This window comes from Lissotriton vulgaris, chromosome 9, assembly GCF_964263255.1.
Source record: "Lissotriton vulgaris chromosome 9, aLisVul1.2, whole genome shotgun sequence".
In the NCBI taxonomy this organism is placed as follows: domain Eukaryota; kingdom Metazoa; phylum Chordata; class Amphibia; order Caudata; family Salamandridae; genus Lissotriton; species Lissotriton vulgaris.
In genome coordinates this window covers 339,096,857-339,116,927 of record NC_141697.1, presented here as the reverse complement: position 1 = coordinate 339,116,927, position 20,071 = coordinate 339,096,857, and the positions used below count along the sequence as shown (strand labels likewise).

Sequence of the window (20,071 nt, the reverse complement as noted above, 5' to 3'; positions counted from 1 at the left end):
ATGCCTCTTATGATCCCAAAAACCATTTGTACTCATGATTCGACCCCAAACATATCCCTCGGTGGGCACTGTGCCTAGTCTATACATCATTGAAATCTTAAAGTACGCTTTATTTAATGTAATCCATGATGGCACGTCCATCCATATTGACCCTTGGAGCAACCCTCGTTTTGGAATCATATGGGCTCTGGATTGCAGAGGCAGCCAAATCAGACATGCCAACCCTCCCGATTCAGGCGTGAGACTACCAATTTGAAGGCTAGTCTCCCGCCTCCCGATTCCTTCAAGCAAAAACCCGATTCCTCGGGGGTTTCAGCTGACAGGGCTTGGTATTGTGTAAAGTGCTAATTCTTCCAACAAAGAGTGGCGATGCAGGGGCTCTCGAAGGGGTGAAAAACTAAGAAAGCGTCATTAACAAGGGAATCGTCTTTTAAAGACCTGCGAAGTACTGGGGGGAGGGGTGGGGGGGAGAGCTGTTTCAGCCCGGGCTGCCACATGGGGGTGGGGGGTGCATGCACTGCCAACAACCTGCCAGGCCATCGCCCACAAATTGAGACCACTCGCTTTCTCATAGCAGAAGAGGCCACTTTATTCAGGATATGAAATTCCCCCTATCTAACTAATAACTGGAGGAGCCCGCTCTAGACCCCTCCTCCCTGGGGATTTTACGCCTCAAGCCATCTGTACTGGAAACGCATCCTGAAGTGGCAAAAACGCTACATAAATATATATATATATATATGCAAATACTCCAATATATGCTCGTAAACTAAGCGATACGCCAATGCATATATATATATATATAGAATACGCAACACATATAACGTATTGATCTTCTTCACAGAGTACATCGTGTGTGTCTCCCTCTCCTGCTTTTTTTATTTATTTATTTTTTTATTTGGGAGGGTGGGTGGGATTCCGCTAAGAGAAACTAAAATCCCTCTCTAAAACTCCCTGCGCCTAATCTCCTCAGCAACTACGCTATGCTAACTGCCCTGACGCTCTCTCTAACGCGCTCCTAGGACCCTACCATTATGGGCGAAATCCGTAGGGGGAGACGTCTCGCGTCGCTCACCCCTGCGGGGCCAGTGCCCAACACTTGCATCACCCTCTCTGCCTACCATTATGCTCCATGCTTCTGAAAGGTAAGAAAAAAACGTGCATTTACGTTTCAAATGTCCGATCCTACAGCAGCACACTTCCAAAGCCCATACATGCCAGTAACCCGATTCAAAGTCCCATTCTCCGGATATTTTTTTTTTAAATCTCCCACTTTGCTCTCCTGAAATGTTGGCATGTATGAGCCAAATTGACCTGTGGTGATCGAGGAATTGATAAAACAGCTGAGGACCGCGGATGCGCTCAGTCAGCTAGAGAGTGCAGTGTGCGAATACATTGGCAACAATAAACAGGACGAGCAAGTCTTAAAGGCCGGTGTACATTCAACTATTTATAAACAGAACGTCCATATTGAAGCACTAACACTTACTATTGTTTTATTTGGGCTATATCTATACTTATAGTATAAAAGGCTCATGGCATAGGGTAGCGTAAATGATTACAGTTTAATTAAAAAAATAATACGTTATTGAAATTGGTCAGCATTATAAGTACATTTTATGATTCCAAATGTATCATATTGTAGTAACTTTGCAACTACGTCTAATTTAACTTTATTAGATTAATATTGGAGAATTGAAGGATTACATTAAGTAGGCTTTCTAAATCGTTCCGGTAAACTGTGATTTACCTTACTCGTCTCCTATGCTTCTGCTTCGTTTGTCAAAGCGACAGGTTCCTCATGGCAGGCGGGGGGAGGCGGTTGTTATGGGACGCTCGCCACCGCTCTCCCTTCCCGGTCCTTCCTCTATTTCCATGGCTACATGAGCGGTGACAGCTGCATTCACGGAGGTAGAGGCTGAGCTGCAGGTTAGAAGCCAGCAGCGGGGGTAGTGGAACTCACTGCCGCCTGGACCAGCGCCCCCTTCATGCATCTGCTGCTCAAAGTCGAGATACGCTCTTATCTTCACGCAGAAAAGCACCTGCAGGTCTAATACGGACAGCACGGCTGCTCCCTATGGAATTTCGAATACATTTTTTACCCAAAACTTTTTGAAAAGTTACTTTTTGACTTGGTCGCAGATTAATATTTCCCTATTATAAAATATTTTTACAATTTTATACTCGAGTGGAAGAAGGCTGCAATGCATTCCAAAAAGACTTTCCAAATTTCACTTATTTTCACTCTTGATTTCTGGACTTCTCAGGCACTTTCACTGGCCCGGCTCCTGGAACCCTTCCACTGAAACGCGGCGCTGACGGGGGCAAGGCTCAGCTGCGGTTGGCGCTGCGGTGGATTTGGCGATTTCTTGGCGGAGGGACAATGCCAACAAGTGACTGAAAGGTAATCTTCATTCCTGCGTCAGCAGGAAAGCAAACAATGTAACGTGTACAGTTGGTTGTCAGAAGGCGCAGCAATGTCAGCGCTGGCTTTACTTTGTGGAGAAGTGGTGCGGTGCGTGGCTGGGGACTGTGGGGTAATGTGTGAAAGCGCTAGACGAGACCCTAATGGATGTAGAGAAGAAGAACACATTTAGTGAACTGACGGGATAAAAAGACAAAATCCGAACAAAAAAGACGCTAGCAGCGATGTACAAAAGTGCCATAGCGGGGACCAGGCCATTATTGGAACAGAGACAGAGTTAGGGCAGCATTGGGAAGAAAGACAGACAGTCAGAACAGAACCCAGCACAGCTGCAAACGACCCGTGCAAGAACAGGCGGGCCATCGCAGAACCGAACTTTAGCAGAACAGAGATAAAACAGGATTATATTATCAAACTGTGCATGTACAGAAGCGTAGTAGAAACAGAACAGCACCTAAAACTCAACAGAACAGAGGTAGTTGAGACATAGAACATAAAATAGAATTCCAATAGAACAGAACCAAAACAAAAGCTATGCAGTGCTCGAAGGGGAATGAAGAAAACCAGAAACAATTACCCATCACAGATTATAGATACCATCAAAACAAACCTAGAACACAGAGGGAACAATGTAATGCCGTCGCTCGAAAAGGACCGAGACAGAGTAAAACATATACAGGAACAGGACAGTGTTGGAACAGAAGAGGTCTGTAATAGAGTCATGAAGGAACCACTACAGAACAAGACATTTAGGTGCTCAAAAGGCGGTAGAACGTAACAGAGATGGACTACAACGAGAGTAGAGGTCGGTACAACGAAAATATGCTAGAAAAAGAACAGCCACACACCATGGGATAGGACCGTGACAGTAAAGAGAGCTGGAACAGAACCAGCGCAGAGACAACATGGAAGCAGAACTGCATCAGAAGAATGCTGGGGCAGAACGACAACAGTGCCAGAACAGAACCAGTGCAATGATCAAAGACTGGATCAGCATAGGCACTACAACAGCCCTCTGTCGGCTCTGGTGCTGTTTGTGCCTAGTCACCATATAACTGTAGTGCCTGTGCTCTTTGGCTCATGTTCTATTTCGATTTTGTCATTATTCTGTTCTTTTGTGACTGTGTTTCTTTGTGGCCTTTGTTTGTCCACTGGCCTCTGCTTCAGGCTGACTCTTTTCTTACTCAGTTTCTGTTCTGATTAGGTTACGGTTCGGTTCGGGGACAGGTCACAGTCTGTTCTTGTTCTATTCAGGGTTAATTTTGTTTAGACAAACAAAAAGGTTACACTGTTCCCCAAAGTTTGGAGAGATTTAGGAATAAGAGAACCAAGCAAAGGTGGGAAAGGAGGGGGAAGCCCCCTTTCGGAACTAAAACCCTCACACACCCAGCAAGCTAGGTGTCATGCTTCATCATCTGGGTTTTGCTCCTCGTCAGACTGGCGCTGCAATGTCTGACGGGCACCCGCGAAGGGGCTCTTTATCGGAGATCTTTTGTTCCTGCCAGTTGGTGCATGTGGGTGTGAGGGCTTTCGGTAAAGTGTAGGCATTAAAAAGGGGGGGGAGGGGGTGAGAATTAAAAAAGGTTAGATAATCCACAAGGAATTGTAATGGTGTGGTTAACTACCTTAATAAAAACAGGAAGGAGAGCATACACACCGCTACAAAGATCCAGTGATGTGTGCTCTACCTAATGGTCGACATGTTTCATGCTTAACTAGCAATTCATCAGGACCTAAACAAGAACTGTACTACACGTGAGTGGACGGGGCAAATACTCCGGCTTTTTCTCCTTCCCGACCGCGTGTGGGTAGGTCCAAGGTCACAGTCCGCCCTGCGGACAGTAAGGTACCAACAGTTGTGGTGCCAACATATGGGAGAAGTCCGTTGATGCCATACCTTTCCACAGTAGGGTTCTACTGAGACACAGCAGGACCTCCTGGCCTGCTACTAAGTTTCCTGTGGAAGGTAGTATTTACCCCGTCCACTCACGTGTAGTACAGTTCTTGTTTAGGTCCTGATGAATTGCTAGTTAAGCATGAAACATGTCGACCATTAGGTAGAGCACACATCACTGGATCTTTGTAGCGGTCTGTATGCTCTTCTTCCTGTTTTTATTAAGGTAGTTAACCACACCATTACAATTCCTTGTGGATTATCTAACCTTTTTTAATTCTCACCCCCCCTTTTTTACGCCTACACTTTACCTAAAGTCCTCACACCCACATGCACCAACTGGCAGGAACAAAAGATCTCCGATAAAGACCCCCTTCGCGGGTGCCCGTCAGACATTGCAGCGCCAGTCTGACGAGGAGCAAAACCCAGATGATGAAGCATGACACCTAGCTTGCTGGGTGTGTGAGGGTTTTAGTTCCGAAAGGGGGCTCCCCCCTCCTTTCCCACCTTTGCTTGGTTCTCTTATTACTAAATCTCTCCAACCTTTGTGGGAACAGTGTATCCTTTTTGTTTGTCTAGTTCAGGGGCTTATACACTGGACCCCGTTAAAAATTAGCCCTCTTGGTTCCCCCTTTTGTTGTTTAATTTTGTTTAGGCCAGGTTTCACTTTTGGGTGCATTCTTTTCTGATGCTGTTCTGCTTATATTATCAGTCTGTTTTAAGTCTAGCTTCGTTTTTATTCCTTTCAAGTTCTGCTCTGATTTTGTTCAGGGGTACTTTTGGTCCTGCTCGGGTTTTCGGCGGGCTTTTTTCATTGTTTAAGCACTGCCATGGTTTCTCCTGGTTCTCTTCTGATTTTTGTTAGTTCTCTTCAGTGCATTTTTAGTTTGCTCTGTGTTCTAGTTGTAATTAGGTCTTGCTTTGGCTCTTCTATGTTTTTATAACTATGTTCAGGCCCTGCATTATCCTTGTTTCTGTCCAGCCTCTAAGGTAGCCCAGTTCTACCTCTCATGTGCCTCTTTTGTGTATCTATTCAGCCATTGTTCTGACGGTGTTAAACCTCTGCTCTGCTCCTGTTAAGTAATTATCTATGTTGTCTAATTCTTTTCTGGTTTTGTTCTGCTTTGGCATTGATATGGGTTTGTTCAGACCATTATTGCCCCGGGGCTTTCAGGATATTTTCATACACCCCCCCCCTTTCTGGTATTTGTATAGGTTTTTCTCTGCCTCTTTACTTTTTTTTTGGTTCTGGTCTTGTTTGCGTTCTTACATGAGTTTTAATGATGTTTTCTGGTTTGGATCAGAAAGAGGTCAGCTTCTCTTCAGAACAAACAGTGGCATTTATGGGATCTGTTACCCCAACACCTGGAGTAACCACAGTCTTACAAACAGAATTGCCCACCTCAAATGAGCAACTACCAATTGGTCATATATTAGACAAAGTTCAGCACAAAATAAGAGACAATGATAGAAACAATGAGAGACAATGATAGAAACATGGAAACAAAGAGTTATGCAGAAAAAAAGAAGCCAAGACGAGTCAGTTATTTTGTTTGAGTTTTTGTTTTTATTCTGTTCCTCTGCAGTAAAATACAGATAAGCACAGCCAACACGTTTAGCCTAACTCTAGGCTTCCTCAGGGCGATATTGTATATGGTTGTGTTTAGACCGGAAGTTGGAAAAGCACAGTGTCCTAAGCATCATTGTGTACTAGTATGGGTATCGATAACGAAGAATCCTGTTGCAGAAGTTACGTGAAGTATAGGTATCAATGTAACCCCAAAATCCAGTTTTTTTAGGAAGAAATGTCCAATTAATGAAGATTTCGGCCAAGTTGCTACAGTAGAAAGCGCTCCACATCTAATATGTCGCAAACACATTCTTATAAGAGTTTTTAATGATGTGGTCAGAAAGTGGTCAGTTTCTCATCAGAATCTGATCTTGTTCTGTGTTGGTGCTGTTTAGCTTCTGATTGAGTTCGGCATGAACTTTTAGGCTTTGTTTTAGTTTTCTCCATGCGTTTTCTAATTCTGTTCAGGTTTTGGCCAAGCTCTTGTTTTCTATGGTCTGCTTGGGGCTCTGTTCCAATGCTCTTTTAGCAGTTTTGGTTTTCCATTCGCTTCCACTCAGAAGCTTTTCTGTTTTGATTGTCTTCTGGTTTGTTTTTCTAACTGAATTTGTTGTTCTGTTACACTCTTCTTCTGATTCTGGTGTGTTTTTTTTTCAGCTGCGAGTTTGCTCTACCTAGCATCTTTTCGGATTTACTCTGTTTTCCTTCTGAATTGTTTGGGCCTGTTTTCTGTCTTTCTAGCTTTAATGTAATTTGCTAATGTCTAGTAGGGCTGTTTTGGACTATTTGTGGTCTGTTTTAGATTGGTACTGTTTTTCAGGTTTTGCTTTGGATCAAGTCTAGAACCTTTTAAACAGGGGTCTGACTCTGTTTTGATTGCATTCTTTGTTTAGAATTTGTTTGGCAGTGTTCTAGTACTTTTAAGGTTCTCGTGTACTTCTGACCTAGTTCTGTCTTTATTTATTTATGTTCTCTTCCGCATGTGTTAAGTTTATTCAGGCTCTATCTTGGCTCCATTAAGGTTGCAGCAGTCAGCCTATTTGCTTTGGTCAGGGTGTTTAGATTCTATCAAGGTGACTTTTATTTTTGTAGTTGTCGTTTTTTTTATCCAGCCCCCTTCCGTTTTTATTTCCAAAATCAACTGAGGTGCGTTTTAGGCTAACACGTTAAGGTGAGCAGCTTAGACGTGATCGCAACCAATATCCCGGCCTCACCCCTCTCTGCAGGTACACTCGCTCATTGTTTCTTCTCTGAAAGGCGCTTTCATAGACGTTCACTTTCTCCTGCTTAGAAACTACACGGTCACTGAGTGAACCTTTAAAAGTCTCCCTCATCTGGTTTCACAACCACCGTGTAGGCGCTGTTATTCAACCGTGAGATGAGAAAATCCCTTTTATTTTCCAAAGGTATTCTTCCTCTTCACTGTTGATTGTAGTGTACAGGTCGAGGAACTAAGTAGAACAAAATCGACCGGGGGCTATAAAGAGCAAACATATAAGTGAAAAAAACAGAACAAACCTGGAGAGAAGTGCAAAAGAAACAGAATACAAATCTAGAAAAGGAAACTCTGATGAGGGTATGAAAATAACAAAGTTGGTGGACCAAGACAGAAGAGAACCAAAACAGCAAAGATTCTGAGCAGAAGTAAAACAGAAAAAAACAAAATGTAACCCACAATGTGAGTTCATTAAATCGATTAGGAAACTAAGAAACCCCTCCTCAAATTCTACTTGTTTAAAAAGAGTTGGTCCAGAGCTCTATACTTCATTTGTTTTAACTGAGTGATAAAAAGTGGTATAACTGTGTGTCCAGCTGTCGCTCATGTACTTCTCTTCCTCCTTCTGGCGCTCCATACTACTCTTGCCTACCTGTATCCTTCTTCGCCCCTCATTGTGCTCTCCCTTTTATGCTTCTCCATCCCTGCGCTGCTTTTTCGCCTATGTCCTTCTCCCCCAGCTCCACATTCCTTTCTCTGGCACCTGTGCTTCTCTCCCCTCCCACTCCCCACATTCCTCCTTCTTGCCCATGTTGCTTCTACCACTTCATGTTGCTTCCCCTACCAACACCTTCTGTGTAGCTCCCACCCCAACCCTCCGTGTTGCTTCAACTCTCCTGATGTTGTTTCCTTCCCCTCTGTGTTCCTTCCTTCCCCTACATGTTGCTTCCTCTCCGCTGCCCTCTGTGTTGCTTCCCCCCACCCGCACCCTGCGTGCGGCATCCCCAACTTTCTTTTGGAAAAAAGAAAAAATGCTTTTGCTCGACTTTTTATTTACCAATCCAAATAGGATCAGTAAGGAGAAGAAAGGCGGGCACGACATTGTTTAGGTGCGCGCATACATGGTGCACATGCCCACAAAATGAAGTGACCAGACCACAGTGCCTTTTTTTGTTTCCTCTTTAGCAATGCTGGCCAGCATTGCTAATGACCATTGGCAAAACCAATAGTTCCCAAAGGAGAGACCTGTTGGCTTTGCCAAAGCTTGTTTTTGATAAGCAGAAAGTGTATTGCGACAGGCATTACTCAGCTCGATGGTACTAATTCTAAATAGCACAAACAAATGACAGGATGACTCAGTGCGGTCTGACTTGAAGCAGTGTCTATAAGACTGCTTATAGGCCTGTGTAACAACAGGTTTAACCCAAACACTGCCTTGCCAAGTATGTTACCGACTAACCACTCTATTTCAATGATCAAAATACCGAAAACACATGAAAGCAGTGCGTTGTACACGCTGGAAATGTCACTCTTTATGAGTCAACTGGCTGAAGAGATTATCATAAATTATCGCTTTTAAGATGGATTGACACACAGCTATATAGTTTTCCTTTTAAGAAAACTCAAGTTGACGAGACATTATGGCTAGGATCCAAACCTAAAGACCATTGAAGTTTACCAACTTTGGGGCACAGCAACAAATGTAAGCACACTACACTGCTCCTGACCTCGCAGATGATGTCAAAGTTGGCATCACAAATGACATCAGTGACATGACTAGTAGTATCAGATATTACTCCATTATTGCCTAAAGCCATGCAGAGAGTGCTGGCATTTGCTTTGTCCAATGGCCACAAAACTTCCTACGGTCAACCATTGGTCATGCGCAGCACGCACTAGGTGCAGGGGTGACTGTGAGCCATGTTCTGGACCTTATCCCGTAGCTCCAGATAATGCACTACGTGGCCTCTTGGTGAAGGGGCCATGCCAGGCTCTCAGTCTTAAGCCCTCAAGACCCACTACTATAATCAATAATGTGAATGATGGGGTGATTTGTGATGTCATCAAAGCTGTCATTTGACATCCTGCATCAGGTAATTAACAGCGTATTGTGGAGGTATGATTGTATTGCTCACAATAGCTAGTACATTTCAGGTTCTTTTTTTAATTGTTGGCTCATAACCATAATGCCCCTTCACCGACTGAAGAATGTTAAAGGAGTGTCTCTATTGTCATTGACCAACCATAAAATCATCACAGCCAATCGGATGGATGTCTTCATTTCCACCTATAAAACATCCGTCTGGTAGAGAAGCATCCTGATGTGATTACAAATTGGTATCTAAAATTGGAAAATGTACTGTAAATAATATGTAAAGGCCTTCCATTAAAAAATGTGGATTTAAGACCAAAAAGAGATAAGAGGTGGTGAGGTTTCTGCCACACCTGGTATTCCTGGGTGAGGTAATCTCACATTTGGTAATAGAAACACGACCTTCCAGGCTATACCTGGAGGTCCTTGTCCCCGATAAATGCCTGGAATTACTGGCTGACCTGCCATAAATTGTTGTGTTAGCACATCATTCTGCATATTATTCCTCATTTCATAGGGTTCTGTATGTTTATGAGCCCCCAGTGATACCAGGTGTGATGTTACCACCCAGGAATACCAGGCCTTTCCTGATTGAGCCAATGAATGCAACAGAGTGAAGAGTGCTATGGCAACTGTGTCATCTGGAAAGTGATGTTTTGCCCATTTTTTGTGGGCATAAAGCAGCGAGGCGCTTTCGTTCAGGTAAAGTGAAGAAATATGCCCTGTTAAAGATCCCATTGAGAAGGAAGTGGTGGAAGTGTGCAGTATTAAAGGTGACATGGCTGTGGTGCTCTGCATATTTCTCTCTGGTATTTGTATATAGCGCTTCCTGCTTGGAGCAGAATCAGTGGTGGTGTACAGGGTTTTAGGGAGGTGGAACCCATCACTGGAAGACAACCAATGTTCCCAGTTAAACAGCATGAATCTCTATCCATGGGCATTTAGGGTACCTTGAGTAAAAGCCATCTAAGATAACTAACTTTGTTGAACCTTTATTTAAAAGTTCTTACTTAAATAGAATACAAGGGTTGTATGATAATGTAGAGGTTTGAAAGAGGCTTGTGGGAGGTGCGTTGGAAAGTTTGGTGTTAGAAGGAGTGCAGGATGAAGAAGTGGCAGGAATAATGGTAACATTAATTTACATACCACTTCAAATCACACTTCCAATACTACAATAGTTATTAGCATTCCCCAAATGATTGAAACTAATTTTTACTGACTTCAGAAGACTAGAAAACTGAATGCTCTTGTGGTGTACAAAATCGCAACATGCAGCTCAAAAAGAGGTCATTTAGAAGAGCTTGACACACTGAGTCATCTTGCTAATACTCGAAATAAATAGGTGGTGCGGCGCTGTGGAGTTCAGTGGTAGACAGGGGCGGCTGGTACCCTTTGAAAGTGGTGAGTGAGAAAAGTGCCCTACTGCTTCCAAAAAACACAAAATTAGACAACCCCCTCCCTCGAAATACCCAAAGTAAAACAACCCTTTTCTCTAAAAGTTCAAACAAAACAACTCCCTCCAAACCTCCAAAATTAAACATAAACTAATTACATGCATTACACATTTAATATATTTTTAAAAAGTACATTGTACTTACCCATGGGCTTCTACACGTCCTCCTCGGCATTCTTCTGCAGTCTGTGGCAAGAAGAGCTCCCCTAACCAATCCAGACGCTGCTCTCATGTTGTTAACCAGCATGAGAGGACCGCCAGGATGCGATGGAGTGGGGTGCACCGTTGCTCCTTTAGACCCTGGAGGCCAATGCTTGCTCTCCACCCAGCATATTAAGACTGCTGAGTGGAGAGCTGCATATTGTGCATGTCACTTTGGCCGGCGTAAGACAGCCGGCCAAACTGGCATGCCTACTTTGCAGTGTCTGGCCAGTCCACAATGCTGCCAATCGGCATCAGCGGACATGCCCCCCTTTCTCCTGGCTTGGAGGCAGACTGGTGGCTGCTGCAAGCTGCCTTAAGTGTTCTTTTAACACTAAGTGCCCCCACCCTCACAAAGAAACCGCTGCTGACCCTGCATCAAGGAAATGCATGCAAACTACAAGACATAAGTTTTGAACTTTACTTTTTTTCCTCAATATTTTTTTATTCTAACGTTGTGAAAAATGATTACTTTGGTTAACAATAAACACTTATCAGTAAGTGCTATATAAATATGTATTTGCGTAATAACTCATGGGAAGATACATCAGACATTCTTCCAATGTATGCATATTTCTTGGATACAAAGCATACACAGGTGAAAAACCTAGGGGCCGATTACGATGGCGGGCGGATCGCCCCCGCAGGGCGATCCGCCCGCCATCCTGACTGCAAAGACCCCCCGCCATATTATGATGGCTGGGGGGTCCGCGCAGGGCCGGCTCTAGGCATGTGCAAGTTGTGCACCTGCACAGGGCCACCAAACCCCAGGGGCCACCACGCCAATAAATATCCTTAATATATTAATCCTCTGAGGATGGATACATATTTGCGTGGTGGCCCTTGGCAGGGATTTGGCGGCCTCCGGCTCTGTTCCACTACTAAACACCCTGACCCCCTCCCCTCTTTACTGGCCTGCGCGCTCCGCCCCGCCCGGACCACCTCTTCCGGGCCCCCTACCTACGCTCCTTGCCCAGGGCCACCATGAGCCTAGAACCGGCCCTGGTCCGCGGCAGACGGAAAGACCGTCTGCCGCTTTTCTGCTGGTCGACGAGTGTTTAATATGGTGGCGGTGTCTGGAAGACACCACCATCCATATTACGATGCAGGCTGTGATCAGCCTTTCCATGGCTGCATTGCCGCCATGGAAAGGCTGGCGGTTCCTGCTGTTGGGGGCCCGTTGCGGGCCCCCAGGGTGTTGGGGGGGGTAAGGGGTGCACATGGGGGGTACCTATGGTACCCCCCGGCATTTGCATGTACAATGTGGCAGGCACCGAGCGGTGCCTGTCACATTATGCATGTAAAAGCATGACATGTGTTTTTTACATTGCGGTGGGTGCTGCTTGCAGCACGGCCCGCCGCAATGTAAAATATACAGGATGCGCCCGCCACACTGGTGGGCGCATCATAATTCGTATGGCGGGACAGCCACAACAGTGGCGGGCAGTTCCTTTTGCAGCTGCGATGGCAGGCAGACTTTGGGGCAATTTTACAATAACTGGCGCATTCCTGCATATCAGCAGGGTGCGCCAGATATTGTGCACCATGCCTCCGCCACCATGGATGCGCCGCATTTACAATGCGGCGCACCCATGGGGCAAAAACGGCACAGATGTGTGACGCATCTGTGCCGTAAAAGCGGCGCATTGCTGGAGTTGTGTTGCAAGCGCGACGCAGCTCCAGCAAGGCTCTGGGGGGCCCTTTCTCCACAATGCTGCATCAATCCTTACGCCTGCATCAAGCAGGCGCAGGGTTTTGACGCAGAATGGGCCCAAAAGTGAGTGAGTGAAATCTTGTAGATTTCACTCAGCCACTTTTAGGAGCCGTTCCTGCGCCGGAACGCCCCCCCTCCCCCTCACACGATGGTACGCCTCCTTCTGGCGCAGGGCTTTACAACGTGACGAATCTGGGAGATGCGCCACTTTGTAAATACCCCGCCCCATGGCGCATCTTTTGCGCCGCCGCTGCGTCACAAAAGTGACGCAACGGCTGCGTCAAAAAGGCGCAGGGGGCTTGTAAATCTGCCCCTTTGTCCGCCCGCCATCGTATTCGGCCCCTTAGTCCTGCCCTGCCCTTAGCACCGCCCTTAATCCCGCCCAAAACTCCACCCCCAGTACACTGCTCATTTTGGTGAGTACCTGCACTTATTTTTTTGCCATTTAAAATCCTGGGCGCGCCCACCACTAGTTCTTCTCCATTCCGACATATATTGAACTCGGAATCGCCCCGTAAAACCACCTGGAGGTAAAACCGCATTTTTTTATAGTCCCTACTGCCAAGCGTGCGCACGTGTTTTGGCGTGCCAGCAGCCACAATGTGGACTCAGAGTCCTGTGCGCGTGCATACGATTGAAAATTGGCTATGTTCGGTTTACCACCTGGCGGCTGTCGCGAGGTCAAGTCTTTCGCATTTGGAAATGGGCTGTGAGCAGCTGGTGCGCTGTACCAATGATGACACACTTGGCGCTGCGTGTAGTGCAGGAAGGTGACGCGTGTGTAAGTGGGGTTGAAAAGGCATTGTCACGCTAATTCCCCTGTTTTGAGCACACTTGTATTTCCTAAGCTTACCCACCTGCCTACTCCTGGCACGCAAGTCCCAGCGCAGGAGAGCTCGCGCTCGGTAAAACATTATTACATGTCGTGCAGTGGAATATTTTGTAATTCGCAAAAAGGAAGGGAGGGCAAGAGAGCAAGGCTTAGGGGTCAGCTCAAATAATACAGGATATCCATGGCAAGGATTCACGTGCGCAGTGAAAGCCCAGCTGCTGTTATGATCCCGAAAAGAGTTCAGTAACATCCGGTCCCTCCAGTTGAGTTTGGAAGGACGTCCCCACCCCCTGCTGTTTCCAGCTCCCTTGTAGTTGATGAAACGGAGGATGTGTGGGTCTTCTCCGTAGTCTTGAAATTACGAACCCTTGAATCTCAGACCTGCTGGGCACTGCTGTGGCATTACCGCCGTGTACAGCTGCAAAGTTTTGCACATGAGCGCGACGCAGTAGTTTTTCACTATTCCTTATCTGGGCCGCTTCTTATCTCTGCACTTCAGATGAACGGCCTTCCACCACCTCTCGACTAACCTGACACAAAAGCATCAGTGTAATGGCCTGTTAAGTGTGGTATTTCAAGTTATTTACTTTCTGATGTGCTAGAGTGCCACAGGTGGAATCACGTGGGTGTGATTTCAGGCCAGTTAGTGAATGGCTTGATTAGGTCAGCTGAAGGTTGTCTCTCTGTGGGTGGATGTACAATACACCATCCTTACAGCCAGGGCCGGACTGGGAACCGAAACCGGCCCTGGCAAAGTGCTCGGCCAGCCTCCCCCTCCCCCCATGCGGCCGACCGGGGGATTGCCCGGTGCCCGCAACGGCCAGTCCGGGCCTGCTTACAGCTTATCCGCGTGGAGTCTTACTCAACACGTAAGATGCTTGTAAGTCAATATATCAAGGTAAATCATTTTGACCTATAATAATATTTAATTCAGTACATGTTCTAAAACGACATCATCATAATAACTATATTATCACTGTTCCTAACTCGACCTGTGCTTACTTTGCGATGCAGTGGTTAGGGCAATATTGTTTATGCGATTCTATTGTCATCTGATATAACAGTTGCTATAAGTGGTTATACCCTGCATCCAAATGGTTCATTTGAGGCGCACTATTGGTGCCAGCTGCAAGTCCACCATTGTACTTGATTCGAATACCACAAGGCGGGTGACACCGCTAGTGTAGCCCTCAATTTTCCATTAGTGGTTTTAGGTGATAAGCCGGTGCCACCATCTTAGTTGCGATAAAGAAGTGCTACTGCTAAACAGTGGTCCTCTTAATAAAGCCCGTGGGTTTCACTGCTGATGCTCCTCAGCCGAGCATGAATGAGCCTCTGATATACTCTGTAGAAGTGACAATCCAGGATGAAACGTTGGTGAGATGACGAAATGGCACCCGCAACACTGGTGCTGAGGCTGTGCATCAGTGCATAGAGGGTCGTAGGTATCACGCTGATCAGTAGGCCAGTGACATACTCACCAAACACATACCCACCCCACAATTCCCAACCACAAAACAGCCCACTAGCTGTGTGATCAAATGGGGTGGGTCTTCCTTCTACCTAGGTCCCCTCTGAAATGTTACATTTTGCTACTGTTATTCACATTCCCATTTTTTTGAAGACGCAACACTCACTCCGATGGGCTTGGAAGGCCAGGTCAATTAATATTCTCACAAGAAATATTAAAATAAACAGAAGACTGACTCCAATGTTTAATAATAAAACCCATTTCTGAAGGAATGTGGGCAGCTACATTTACACCAACAATATTATTTGATAAGATCTATGTTGGGAGGCGTGCACTCTCTGGGGTGGGGATTAAATGTGCATTGGGAAGACACAGAATAGCTGTAATGCTTTTAGAACATCTCCTATGCCGACGACACCCAGCTGATCCTCTCCCTGACCAACGACCCCGCCGCCGCCAGAGCCAACCTTCACGAAGGGATGAAAGATGTAGCCGAGTGGATGACGACCAGCCGCCTGAAACTGAACTCAGACAAGACGGAAGTCCTCATCCTGGGCTTCTCGCCCTCCGCCTGGGACGACTCCTGGTGGCCCCCCGCCCTGGGCACCGCACCCAAACCGACAGACCACGCACGCAACCTGGGCTTCATTTTGGACTCCTCCCTCTCCATGACCAGACAAGTCAACGCCGTCTCCTCGTCGTGCTTCAACATCCTGCGCATGCTACGGAAGATCTTCCGGTGGATCCCCACCGAGACCAGGAAGACGGTCACCCAGGCCCTCGTCACCAGCCAACTGGACTACGGCAACGCCCTCTACGCCGGAACCACCGCCAAGCTCCAGAAGAGACTCCAGCGGATCCAGAACACCTCAGCCAGACTCATCCTCGACATCCCACGACACAGCCACATCTCCGGACATCTGAGAGACCTGCATTGGCTCCCCGTCAACAAAAGAATCACCTTCCGTCTCCTCACCCACGCACACATAGCCCTACACGATCAAGGCCCGAGCTACCTCAAGAACCGCATCAACTTCTACGCTCCCAAACGCCACCTCCGATCAGCCAGTCACGCCCTCGCCGCCGTCCCCCGCATCCGAAGAACGACAACAGGAGGAAGGTCCTTCTCCTACCTGGCCGCCAAGACCTGGAACTCCCTCCCGACTGACCTGCGCCTGACCCAAGACCACCTCTTCTTCAGGAAGAAGCTCAATACCTGGCTGTTCGAGCAGTAGCAGCACCCCCCCCCCCCCCCCCCAAGCGCCTTGAGACCCTCCGGGTAAGTAGTGCGCTCTATAAATGTCTTTGATTGATTGATTGAGAACATTCCACCCACTGATTGCAGAATATTCCACACTAAACAGGTAAAAATAGGAAGACACATTTTGTACTGGAGCAGATACCCTGTCATTATTGGTCCTCATCAATTCTTCCGTCCTTGGTGGGGCTCACATTGCAGTGTTCTAATTGTATAATGTCACATGCTCCTGTGTAATGAATATATCCTTTTCGTAATGGGTACCAATCTTTAAATGTATATGTATGGTAAAAAGTACCCCGTCATTACATTGCAAGTCACTGAGGAGTTTATGAATAAGGTTCTGGAACTCCAAGCTGACTCACAATTTTCTCATAATGTATGGCTGTGGGTACTTTATTCCTTAAAATATATGGCTATTCCATCACACTTCCACAAATCTCCTGTGAAAGAGATAGGATGTTTGTAAACATGAAGAATACAAGTAGAAACTAGTCTAAAATGAAACACACCAAAAAAGCTATGATATATTTATTGCAAAATATATCAGAATCAGTTTAATACAGGTCAGATAAAAACGGTATGGCTAAGAATATGCATAAATATACAGAGATTCTATCTTTCCTATAATTGCCTAATGCTTGCAAAAAAATAACCATGTTGATACACATATCTCCTTTTTGATGATCACTGTTCACCTAGAAAAAAAGAGTAGAATCAGTAAAAGACACGTTTCGCTTTTGGTCTTTAAACTGCAGCTTTGATTATGGTGAGCGTCCTCCCTTTCTAGTTGGCTGCTGCCTCTTACCGGTCGTCATTAGGACATCAGAACTCAGCTGTAATACGTTATTAAAGTTTAGCGGCTATGTCATTTCTTTATTGCAGGTGACTAAATACTTCATAAGTCACTTGAAATAAAGAAACTAAAGATGTGTTGTTGTACATAGATTGGAGGCTTTCGTGTATAATAGACAGTGTAATGTACCTGAGCTGTATATATCAGGGGTCTAACACACCGCCCAATGTTCCTGCAGACAAGAGAGAGCAAGAGTGTTTAATACAAATATTCAGAGATCATAGAACATTGTAATGTAATGTAATGTAAAATGTAATGTAAAAATTACTTATAAAGCGCGGCATTCACCGGACGGTTTCTTGGCGCTGATCACTTGTTTGGTAGAGGCAGAGGGCGGGAGGGGGAAGGCTTATGTGTAGATGCTACGGAAGAGATGAGTTTTTAGGAGAGACCTAAAGTGAGGGTAGGAAGGAGAGAGTCTCAGTTCCAGCGGGAGGGAGTTCCAGAATGAAGGTGCCAGAAAGGAGAATCTGAGGCCTCCGTGTTTTTTGCGTCTAAAACGGGGAGTCTGGAGGAGCGCAAGATGAGAAGAGCGGAGGAGCCTAGAGGGAGCATAAGGATGCAGGAGAGAGGAAATAAAGGAGGGACCAATGCCGGCCAAAGATTTATGAGTCAGGCAGCCCAGTTTGAACTTACAGCGCTCTGAGACTGGAAGCCAGTGTAGGGCTTTGAGGAGGGGACGGACGTGGTGGTGTTTTGGTTGGTGATAAATCAGGCGAGCTGCCTGATTCTGTATCAGTTGTAGTCTATTAATTTGATATTGTGGGATGCCAGCGTACAGGGCATTGGCGTAGTCAATCCGAGAGATGACTAATGCCAACAGTGCTAGGGTGAGGGCCTCAGTAGTCAGAAAGTGGGCGATTTTCCGGATCTTCCTAAGCTGGAAAAAACAGGAAGACACAGTGGCACTAACCTGGTGCTTCATTGATAGGTCCTGGGAAATGTAAACCCCCAGGCTTTTCACTTTGTCAGCAGGGAGGGGGGGGGGACCAAGGGAAAGGGGCCAAAAAGTGGAGTTCCAGGGATTGGATGGGCCTCCGACAAGAACGAGCTCCGTCTTGTCGGGATTAAGTTTAAGATGATGAACGCCCATCCAATTACTGATGTGGCAAAGCGTGGACTGGAAATCTTGGGCCGCTTCATCCGAGGAGTCGAGATTGAAAACGAGCTGAATGTCGTCTGCATAGTTGAATGCAGTGACATTCCTGCCGCGGAGGGAGCGGATCAGGGGGGAAAGGTACAGGTTAAAAAGAAGGGGTGACAGGGACGAACCCTGTGGGACACCACAGGTGACCCTCGTCCTGCCTGCCGTAAACTGGGAAAGACGGACTGATTGGTGGCGGTCCGCCAGGATGGAGCGAACCCAGTTAAGGGCCGTTCCAGTGATACCCGCCTCTTTGACACGGTCGACTAAGATGGTATGGTCGACCGTGTCAAAGGCCGCCGACAGATCTAGGAGCACCAGGGCTTGACTGATGTTGGAGTCAGCGCCTCTACGGAGTTCCTCCATGACAGAGAGGATAACCGCCTCTGTCGAATGGGCAGGTCTAAACCCGGCTTGCTGGGAGTCTAGAAAGTTGGAGTCCTCAATGAAGGAGCTGAGGACGCTGGTCACATGTGTCTCAAGTACCTTACTAAGGTAAGGAAGAAGGGAAATGGGACGAAAGTTACCCAGTACCGAAGGGTCGGCATTGGTTTTTTTTAGTATGGGGACCACTTCTGCATTCTTGAACTGACTGGGGACCATGCCGAGCAGGAGGGAATTGTTCAAGAGAGTTAATGGAGGAGTAGGGCAGGCCGAAAAAGCGGCCCGGAGAATCGCCGGGGGGCAACAGTCAGTGGGGGAGCCAGATGAAACTTTGTTTAGAAGGGAGAGGAAGTCTTCTTCGGGTATAGAGGGGAGCTGGGTCAAGGAGAGGGGATTAAGAAAGGGGGCAACCTCCGGGAGGGACAGCGCCGGGGGACCAGAGGAAATACTGTTTTTGATTTTGCTAATTTTGTCAACAAAAAAGCAGTTAAGAGAGTCGCAGAGTACCTGAGATGGGAGGGGTTTGATGGTCACCCTGTCCGGGTGAGAGAGCTCCTCCACAATAGCAAAAATATCCTTAGATTTTTGCGCAGAGTTGAGAATTTTTGTGGAGAAGTAGGCAGTTTTGGCGGCTGAAATTGCCTGTTTATATTCTCCGGATAATTTTAGGAAGTGAGATTTTTCTAAAGGATCGTAGTTTCTACGCCAGTGACGCTCGGCTTGGCGAAGTCCCAGCTTTAAGGTTTTAAGGCTGTCTGAGAACCAGCGATGTGCGTCTGTGAGTGTTTTATATCTTCCATGTTCTCTAAAAAAACATCATAGAAAAAGTCCTAGGGCAATGTATGAATTACATGACACACTTGAAGCAGGTCTCTGACCAGCTATTAAGTTTTTCTATCTCAGCTGCATACAGCTTTAGCTGTCTTCGGGCCAGGCCTATTGTTCCAACGCTTTATAGATACATAAAGTGGGTTTTGGGTCAGCCCGTGTTCATAAACTGGATTGCTTTGCTGTCTGTCTCAGTTGTCTGCTCTTGATTCAGCGGCTTTCTTTCATACACTTGGGGTTGTTTCCTCCTTCCCTCCTCCCCAGAGCAGGTTGGTCTCTCATTTTTCTGATTGAATGACTTGAATCCTTCCATGATATACCCTTATTTTTTGCTTTTCAGCACTCCATGGCAGTTCATCTGTTTCCCTGCTCTCCCACCTTTTCCCTTTGTATCTCCCCCACCACATACTTACTTTCTTTTCCCACCCAATGCCGCCCGTATTGATCCCCATTCCACTAGATGTCTTTTTTTTTTTCAATGTAAGTTTTATTTTGGGGGCGGGCAGCTCGGAAGTAAAGCCATTTCATTTGCTTTATTTTACGCACTTTGAGCACACTTTTTTTGCAAATTTTATTTACTGTTCTAAAATAGCCATCCGACATGTTCAAGCATTAAATTAACAATGACTGCTGTGCGTCATGGTGCATGCACCCATCATGATGCATTCATTCGCATCATTGCACATCTTTGAATATTTTTTTTTTTAGGAAACTCATTTAAAGATTAACGGTT

At 46.2% G+C, this 20,071-nt stretch overlaps 1 protein-coding gene across 1 annotated transcript in view; it reads left to right on the top strand.

The window, feature by feature from the left end:
• Positions 1-1,899: 1,899 nt before the first annotated feature.
• Positions 1,900-20,071, top strand: part of TC2N (tandem C2 domains, nuclear) — a 221,012-nt gene continuing 202,840 nt past the window's right edge. The window contains exon 1 of the mRNA XM_086937679.1: positions 1,900-2,404. The gene's annotated coding sequence lies outside the window, so the exon portion shown is untranslated. The remainder of the gene's footprint in view (positions 2,405-20,071) is intronic.